The sequence below is a fragment of the Haemaphysalis longicornis genome, unplaced genomic scaffold, assembly GCF_048455015.1.
Source record: "Haemaphysalis longicornis isolate Haplotype H1 unplaced genomic scaffold, Haemaphysalis longicornis Haplotype H1 scaffold_5, whole genome shotgun sequence".
Classification (NCBI taxonomy): domain Eukaryota; kingdom Metazoa; phylum Arthropoda; class Arachnida; order Ixodida; family Ixodidae; genus Haemaphysalis; species Haemaphysalis longicornis.
In genome coordinates, this window is record NW_027526385.1 from 34,146,288 (window position 1) to 34,155,331 (window position 9,044).

The window sequence follows — 9,044 nt, forward strand, 5'->3', positions numbered from 1 at the left end:
AAAAAGATACAGATCATTCATCACAAAATCACGACTTAAAAAAAACATAAGAACAACCCTTAGCGAAAAGATGCCGTATTTTTAATGTATTTTGAATGCATTTAATACGTATATTAACTTTGTATTTATTCTGCATTATTTTGTCCGCATTCCAAATGCATTTCGAATACATTTACAATGTATTTAAAATGTACCTCAAAAATACGTAAGCAGTGCATGAAAAATATATATTTAATGCATTTTAAATGCGTTAGAAATGCTCAGAAAATGTAATTTTAAATACGTGCAAAATGTATTAATAATGCATTTTAAATGCACAGAAAATACTGCTTCAAATATACTCAAAATGTGTTACTAGTGTATACTAAATAAAACCTAAATACATTGAGAGATACCATGGCAATGTGTCTTAGGTGGAATTGTTAACGTTCAACTAGAAACTATCATATTGTGGTTTCAAAAAGTTTAATAGGCACTAGGCTAAAAATATGCTCCATTGTGAAAATGTAAACCGGCCATGCTCGGAATGCGGGCCAGCAAATGACTGAAAAGAACAGCATGTATGCGCACAAATTGGCAGTTTGAAAGTTTTTTATTGTACACCTCAGTCGAGTGGCCAATTTTGCCATTACTAAGTAGCAGGAATGAATGCCCTTCAGCCACCTCGGCAGCCAGCGCAGATGAAGCGTTGTGCATCAGAGTCTTCGTACTTCGGATTCTCCACGCTGGAAATTTCACCAGCAGCTGCAGTGAAAAGAAAATGGGAAAATATTAGTGAAACACTTTTTTTAGAGGCAAATAAATGTCAAATCAATCAGGCCTTTTCTCTAGCCGTGCCAACGTCCCTCGCGAGCAAGGATTTTTTAGTTTCCCCTTGAGAGAGAAAAAAAAAAAACCCGCCGTGAGAACAATGCCCCTTTGAAGGACGTAAGACAATTTATGTAATGGTAAGCATAGTTTATATTGTCATGCGGCATCGGATCTTCAATACCATTTTTAAGAAAGAATGGTGGCCGGGAAGGGGGTGGGGAGGCTTATGTTTGGAAATTGTCTAGGGATAAAAATTAGCGAAAATTAGGAAAAAAAAAAAAGACAGAGCTAAGATAACAACGTTACCAAACATGCAACAGAGTTCTTAGAGTTATGCTACTACTTCTCTTTCTTAGGCGCTTGAGTTAACTTGAAACGGTGGCAATTCTAATTTTCCAACTAACTAGGACAAAACTGGTCTGTGACCTCCCAGGACGCTAATAAAATAAGATAGGCAGTAATCTTATTAACTACAATTATTGTTATGTGTTCCATATTTCGGCGTCACCTTCTTCGGAGATTACGTTCTAAAAAAATAGTGCGCAGCGAAACAATTTAAAAATGCATGGGCACGATTGCAGTAGAAAGCTTACATAAATGTCATTAAATTGGCGTGTGCACTCAACAATGCTTTCAAAGGAACGGCAAAGTAAGGTTATTTCAAAAAACAAGAAAAATTTCACGCTGTCCAGAAAATAACAAGCTCTTATATCGTAGGCACCTAACCGAAGCAATTAAAACAAGCAACGCCAGAACACGTGTATTTGTGCTTGCACACACATGTAATTTTTTTGCTCTCCGCCGCACATCACCAGCAGGTAATTTTATACTTTTTGCTGTACACAGACAACGTCATCATTTAATTAGGGAGCAACGCGGAAAATAATTGTAAATGCTCGCGTCTTTAACATACAAAAAAATATAAACACCTGTGAGCTTCAGGGACCATCAAGTAAAAATAGTTGCTTCATAAATACTCGTGACACCTAAAAGAAACTCGTTTAAGTACACCCTTTAGACGCAAATGGGAAATTGAGGCTTCTAAACACACACAACCGCCAAGCTGCCCATGCTGTTTTCGGTGCCTTTGGGCACATTTCTGAAATTCTCCGGTGGCGTGGTCCAGCGTTAGCGCGTCTGGTTCCGCGTGTCTGTCACTAACGAGCGGCCGAAGGGCCTCTCGGAACGTGCACACGTGTTCGTGAATGCGCTACGAAATGAATACAGCAAGGAGGGAAAAAGTTGCAAGGAAACACAAAAGAGGAAGGGGCCAACGTCCTGAAGTTTCGCGAAGTTTTGGGGGGAGCAATCCAAGGAACAAAAAGAGACGAACCCGCCCGGGGGACCCGTTCCGGGAACCGAGGGGTCTCGCGCAGGGAACTGGTTGCCTGCCTCGAAGTCCCCCTCCCCACCCGCATTCCTTCTCCTTCCTTCCTTTGTTGGTTCTTGGTTCTGGGTGGCGGTAGGAACAGAAACTGATTGTAACTTAGCGGCTACTCTCATACAGTTTGTCTTAGATGACAAATAATTTGTAGTCCCTGGGCATGAAGCACCTTCGCTACTGCCACATGCACCAAAGATTACGTGGGTCGCTTTTAACACTTTTGGTCACTTCGAAACAGACGGCATAAACTCTTTCATGGCTTTAGTTGACAGAACGGCGACATGCGACCGACAAAAATCGCGAAGGCTGCTCGGATTCCCGCCGTATGGCCCGGCCACGTGCATTAGTCGGATGAATGTATGCCACAAACTGGCTTCCTTCCCCGTACGGCGGCTGCTGTGAACATGCGCAGCTGTGAGCGGCTGCTGCGAACAGAAAACAAAAGAAAGCTGCGTCCTTGGATACACTTCGCAAATTTCTCAAGCGCGTAAACATGGACGGCGGACTTTCTGTGAACAGGCTGTGCTGAAAACGTTCCTGGCGGTTATGTGTTTAATGCGTTAGTCCTCAATGAGTACTCGATCTACAAGGAAACTCGTAGCAACAGTCCCCCGTCCACTCAGCAGGGCCGGAGCTAAAAATTAGGCGCAAAAATGAAAGCACTAAAATCCATTTTTTAACGTCTTCTTGCTGTCGTTGATTTGTGAGTACATTTCCTTGCACGGCGTAGTTACGGTAGGAAATCTTGCTCGCAGGTGGAGGTAAGCTTAACAACCACGTGCGGATTTTATAAAGGGCATTAGCACTCTTCGATTGCAAGGCAAACATACGTCAATTAATTGTAGTGTGACACCGTACGCGCAAATAGCCGGTATATCGTGCTTACCTTGGCTAGACGGCCAACGCCGCTGCAACGCGCCGTCCAAGCAGACTGCGTCCACCCGACGACCGCGCGTTGAGGATCCGAAAGAGGACAGGCAAAAGAAACGCAGCGAAGGCAGACAAAACGTGAAGGCGGGGTGCGCCGCTCAGCTCGCGCCGCAGGTGCCGGGCACAGAGGAGGAGGTAGTGAGCGGCAGTGAAAGGCGCCGAGCTGCTCGCCCTCCCAAGCATAGCCAGGGTTGTCCATCTACGGCGAATATTTTTCAGAAAAAGAAAATTTTCCAAGCCTCCACAGCGATACCGTCGTAACAAAGCTGGCAAAGTGCAAGTGTTTTCGTACATATATATACACGTTGAATTCGATGTTTTTTCTTTGCCGATTGCGTTGGAACACCGCCGCTTACCTATTTGTACGCCGAGTTTCTCTCTAATACGCAGAGTTATGTCTGCTTTAGACAGCGCAGTAACTGAGAGTATCTCCCTCAGTTTCTTTTATTATAAGTAAACATCGAGGAGAAATTTTCAGTACGTTTTTTCATTTGAGATGTATTTTATCCGGCACTTCAGATATGCTTTACGTGAATCTTACAATTCAGCAACTGAAGCAGCGCCTGTAGTGTACTCGAAATGTATTTCGGCAAAGCTTTATGAATACATTTAAAATGTATTTTCTATAAGTATTTTTCATGCATTGAGAGTGTATTCCTACCATGTTCGTTCGACAAACGTAAAAGGCATTTGAAATGTATTTCGAATATATTCGGAGTATATTTCCATGCTTCAGCACACTTTTAAAGTATACTCAGAGTGCTGCTCTAAATGTAGTTAGGTAAGTGTATTTTTATAATATTTACAGTGCATTTACACCATGATCGTTTGGCGGGAAGAAATACATTTTCAATATATTCTGAATGCCTTAAGCGCACATTCGTGAGGTTCAGTGCATTTTTAATCTATTTGGAGGGTACTTAAAAGCACTGTATTTTTCCCGTATTTTTAATAATGTATTTTCAATATTTACTAAAAATTGAGAAAATGCAATTTTTAATGCACTTAAAATACATTTACAAATACAAAGCATATTTGAAGTGCACTTCAAGCGTACTCGTACGTATTTCAAACGTATTACTTTTCGCTAAGGGAACTTATGATGACAAGGTTCGCAATATACGTGCAAGATCGAAAACGATAGCAAGAAAAGGAAAAGTCAATATCATATCGCACACATGTAAACTGCGCACAAACATTGCAAGTATACTGAAGGCTAACACGCTGGTAGGTAAACCGGACAACAACCAAAGATACCCAAATATGCGCAGACGAAGTGCACCAATCAGTTTCTGCAGTATCGAGTATGCACAACAGAAAATAACAGAAAAAAACGCAGAACATACTCGCGCACGTAAAGAGACATTTCCAGCATGAAATATTCGTACTCGGGCAAAAAGTGCGACACTGGCAAAAAAAAAAGAAAGAAAAATAGAAAGCCAAAGCTAAGAGACAGATTGTTTTGGTCTTCCAGCAGAGAAAAAAAAATGGAAGATTAAAAAGGGATACAGGACATAACAGAAAAAAAAAATTCGAAAGCAGTGGTAAGACTTTATAGTAAAAAGTGAATGAGCAATAATTGACGGAAAGTATTGTTGTCTGATACTGATGCGATGCTGTCTGGAAGAGCATTCCACAAACGTATAACGCGAGGAAGAGCAGATGAGTTGAACGAATCAGTTGAGCCATATAACCGCGTGAAACTGAGGTGATTATGCAACCTACGTGAAGTAGTGGAAGGAACATCAAGGTGAAGTGGGGTTTGTCTATTGCTGTATACGTATTTGTGAAAGAGGCAGAGAAGGGAAAGGTCGCGGCGAGTGCGGAGCGGTTGAAGTGAAAGGTTGTGCTTAATTTGAGTTACGCTGCTGTGGTAGTCATGATTGCGTGAAATGAAACGGGCCGCCCCATTCTGAATCGCTTCTAGCATAGTAATTAAGCAGTTGTGGGGAGGGGACCATATAGAAGCGGCAAATTCTAGCTGTGGGCGGACGAAGCTTTGATACGCTAGTTGACGGACGTGAGGGGGACAGCTATGTAAATTACGGCGAAGATATCCTAAAGATTTGGAAGCTTGTGCGCTTATGGTGGCAATGTGGTGAGACCAGGAGAGATTGGGAGTGAGATAGATTCCAAGGTACTTATAGGAAGATGCCTGTGACAGTGGGTGGTTATTGATTGTATAGCGATAGTTAGAAATGTTTCGCTTGCGCGTAATGGAGATAATTTGGCATTTTTCCTTATTCAGTGACATTAGCCATTTTTTACACCGGTCATTAATTTGATGAAGGTTGTTTTGCAGTGCTAAGTGGTCGTCGGGGGAGAATATAGAACGATAACTTAAGCAATCGTCTGCAAAAATTCGCATGCAGGATGAAACGTTTCTTGGCAGATCATTAATATAGATTAAGAATAATAGAGGGCCGAGAACGCGCCCTTGTGGTACTCCAGAAGTTACGGGGGAAAGAGAGGAGGGGGAATTGTTATTTACAGTAAACTGGTGTCGAAATAAAAGAAAGTTACGAAGCCAAGATAGCGTTAAAGAGTCCAATCGGAAAGCAGATAATTTAGAAATTAGACGGAAATGCGCTGCACAATCGAAGGCTTTGGAAAAATCGAGAAAAATACAGTCATTCTGAAGTTTATTGGTCATGTTGGAGTGCAATTCTGTTGTTAGTTCTAGCAGCTGCGTTTCGCAAGAGAAACCGTTCCTAAATCCGTGTTGGTTGTGAAAGAAGAACTTAATAGATTCTAAGTGTCGGAAAACATGCGAAGCAATTATATGTTTAAGAATTTTGCAGCAGATACAAGGTAGAGAAATTGGACGGTAACTTTCGCGTGAATGCTTATTACCAGATTTAAAAACAGGCACTATTTTACTAATTTTCCAGTCGGAGGGGAGTTGACGTGTCGCTAAGGATTGCTTGAAAAGGTGATACAAAATGTTAACAAAAACAGAGGCGGTGTTTTTAAGAATTTTGGAATTTATATTGTCAATACCTGCTGAAGTGGAGAGCTTGAGGTTATTAAGTAGATGTGAAATACGTTCGGCAGTTATTTCAAATGGTTCCATGTATGCGGTGTCAAGTTCTGGAACGTATGGTACGTTAGAATGGTTTTCAAGGGTGAAAACAGATGAGAAAAATGCGTTAAATGCTGATGTGCAATGACTATCTGAGAAGGTAACATAGTCAACGTCTAGCAGGGATATTTCTTGGCCATCATGTTCAGGAGAAATAGGGACCAGAACTTTTTAGAATTTGATTTCAAAACGGACGGTAAATCGACAATGTAATATTTATATTTAGCAGCCTGTAGGGAGGAACAGTAGTTTGTTATGAAGTTTCTATATGCTTTCCATGCAGAAGGTGTGTCATGGCATTTAGCTGCGCGGTATAAACGTTTCTTTTTATTTCGAAGCTGCCGGAGAGATTTCGTAAACCAGGGGTTCGATTTATCATTTTTTACTTTGATGACCGGCACATACTTATCAGCCAAAGCACATAATTTATCTCTGTACAGCACCCAGTTATCATTTACTGAACGATGGTCGAAAAATGGTAGGAATGTGTCAGTGTAAAACGTTTCGTGTTCGGCGTTATTTTGGTTGTAGTTGGCTTTGCTATAATCGTGAATTTTTTGTTGTCAGTACCGGAGAACGGTAGCGGAATGTTAAGGGTTACTTGAAGGAGGCTGAGATCGCTGAAACCATCTATGTGCAGTACGGGACCTACCGTTTCAGGAGCCGTCGTAAGAATTAGGTCGAGGATGTTGGAACCACGCGTAGGTTGATTCACTATTTGAAATTAGTTAAAATCTAAGGCAAGATTCATGAATTCTGTGGAAGAGTTGCAAGAGGAAGATAACTGATTCCAATATATAGTGGGAAAATTGAAGTCACCGAAAATGTAAATGGCACCGGAGCGACATAACTTTGTGGACTCGGTTAAGCTACTGCGCAAGTCGTCAACAAATGAATGGCTACAATCAGGTGGACGGTAGCAATTGCCGACACGTAAGGTGGTGAACTTGGTAACACAGGCTTCCCAGATAATTTCTATATCAGAGTGTACATTTATTGCATATGATTGCACAGTCTTTATTTATTGCAAGAAGTACACCTCCGCCACGTCGAATTTTACGGTCGTTTCGGTAAATGTGGAAGTCATTATGATCAGGAAAAATTTCGTTATCAGTGATATCTTGGTATAGCCATGTTTCGGTAATGGCAAGAATGTTGCATTCACTGTCATCTATTAACGAACAGACTAGATCCCGTTTCGGCATTAGACTACGTATATTAGTAGATGATATCGATAATGTTGGAATGGTTTGAAGTGAAATTTCATTCGGATCTTGCATGTACTTGTTCAGATCTAGCTATCTACTTGTTAGTACAACTGCATCAGTGTTGATGTCATAGACGTAAGTTTTTTTATCAATGTGCAGGCGGTCAACTTTTACTATGAATGGCTTGTTTTGGGTCTTGGCAAACCCCACCAATTTGCGCCTAGCCTGTGGCGTCGCCAGCGAAAAATCTTCGCCTATGGAAAAAGTCGTTCCTTTTAGTTTTTTTGCTGAGGACAATATATGTTGTTTGTCTTTGAAGAAAGTTAGTTTTGCGATAATGGGTCTAGTTTTACCCTCTGTAAACTTGCCGAGCCTGTGGACGCGTTCAAACTGCTGACTGGTCGTCGGAACTTCCAGTCGTTCAGAGCAGAAGGTAATTATTTTCTCCTCTGCCTCGTCCCATTCCTCCGCGTCGCTATCGTAAATCCCAAAGAAAAGAACATTTGAACGACGTTGCCTATTTTCAGCATAGTCACATCTAGACGTGATTTCAGTCAGCCGATCAGACACTTTAAGCAGAGCATTTTCACTGGGTCCTTCGCTGTTCTTTCGCAATGCTAGCATTGCCTCGAGGGCAGCGATTTTAGCGTTCAGTAATTTGATTTCATTTTTAGCAGTTTCTTGTTCGCCGCTTAGCCGCTTCATATCAGCTGAGATCGCAGCGTGGTCAGTTTCAAGTTTTTTTCAATGATTCTAATGCTGAAGTAAAGGCATCAGCTTCGGCTTTGCCCATTGGCCCCGGGTTCGATTTGACATCGCCCTAAAGCATGAGCAATGTTTTCAAGACGTCAGAACACCGGTAAGATACACGCAATAATCGCTTCAAAATGTCGCAAAACTCTGGTGGGCACGACACCGCAAAAAGACATGGATAACTACACTTGGTACTGGAAGCACCCTTCATGTAACTAACTTGCGACATCAGCGGCAGTAAGTGATCCATCCCAGATGAGGCGCCGTACCCAAAGTAGGCGGCTGATGGCTGGCGTTTATATGCTTCCTCGGTGACGTCACGTGCTGATATGGACGTTCCGCGTTGCCAGATTGAAGCGCTCGTTTCGTCGAAGTTTGGCATCGGGAGGGTTGAAGTCGGCCAAGCAAGAGGCAGGCGGTCGGAAGCAGTCAGCTCGCAGGATCCGGTGACCCAGGAGCAGACAGCCCAGATGACAGCAGCCTGCAACATCAGTGGGCGTAAAGGATCCACCCCAGATGCGGACCTGTACCCCGGAATTTCTCGGAAGTTCCACCTGTAATTCCTGTAAAAGCGTAGAGGCAGATAACTGGTCGAACAGAAAGTTCCATCTCTAATCGTTATAATGTCAGAGATAATTGGTCGAACAGAATGTTGAAAAACTAACATAAGAAAAACTGAAATCAATAGAATTTTAGACGAGTTAAAACATCCTAAACGACGAAGTAATATTATCCGGAAAACATGATCGAACCATCTTATCAAAAAGCATGCATTGTTCCACGCAATCATAGGGTTTAGCCACATCCAATGTCACAAGTGCTGCGGCCTCTTTCGAACGTTGAGTCAGATGAAGGCGGCTCTCTAGGTCTATGCGCG

General features: G+C 42.2%; 1 long non-coding RNA gene across 2 annotated transcripts; it reads right to left on the minus strand.

Annotated features, from left to right (window-relative positions):
• Window positions 1–347: 347 nt before the first annotated feature.
• LOC144139149 (uncharacterized) lies at window positions 348–3,187 on the minus strand. 2 transcript variants are annotated; one of them, XR_013316075.1, is made up of 2 exons: window positions 3,081–3,187; window positions 348–744 (listed from the first exon to the last, which is right to left on the minus strand). It is a non-coding gene; the product is annotated as an uncharacterized LOC144139149 (long non-coding RNA). The 2 variants fall into 2 exon arrangements; XR_013316074.1 differs by having other exon boundaries at window positions 2,144–3,134.
• Between the last annotated feature and the right edge of the window lie 5,857 nt (window positions 3,188–9,044).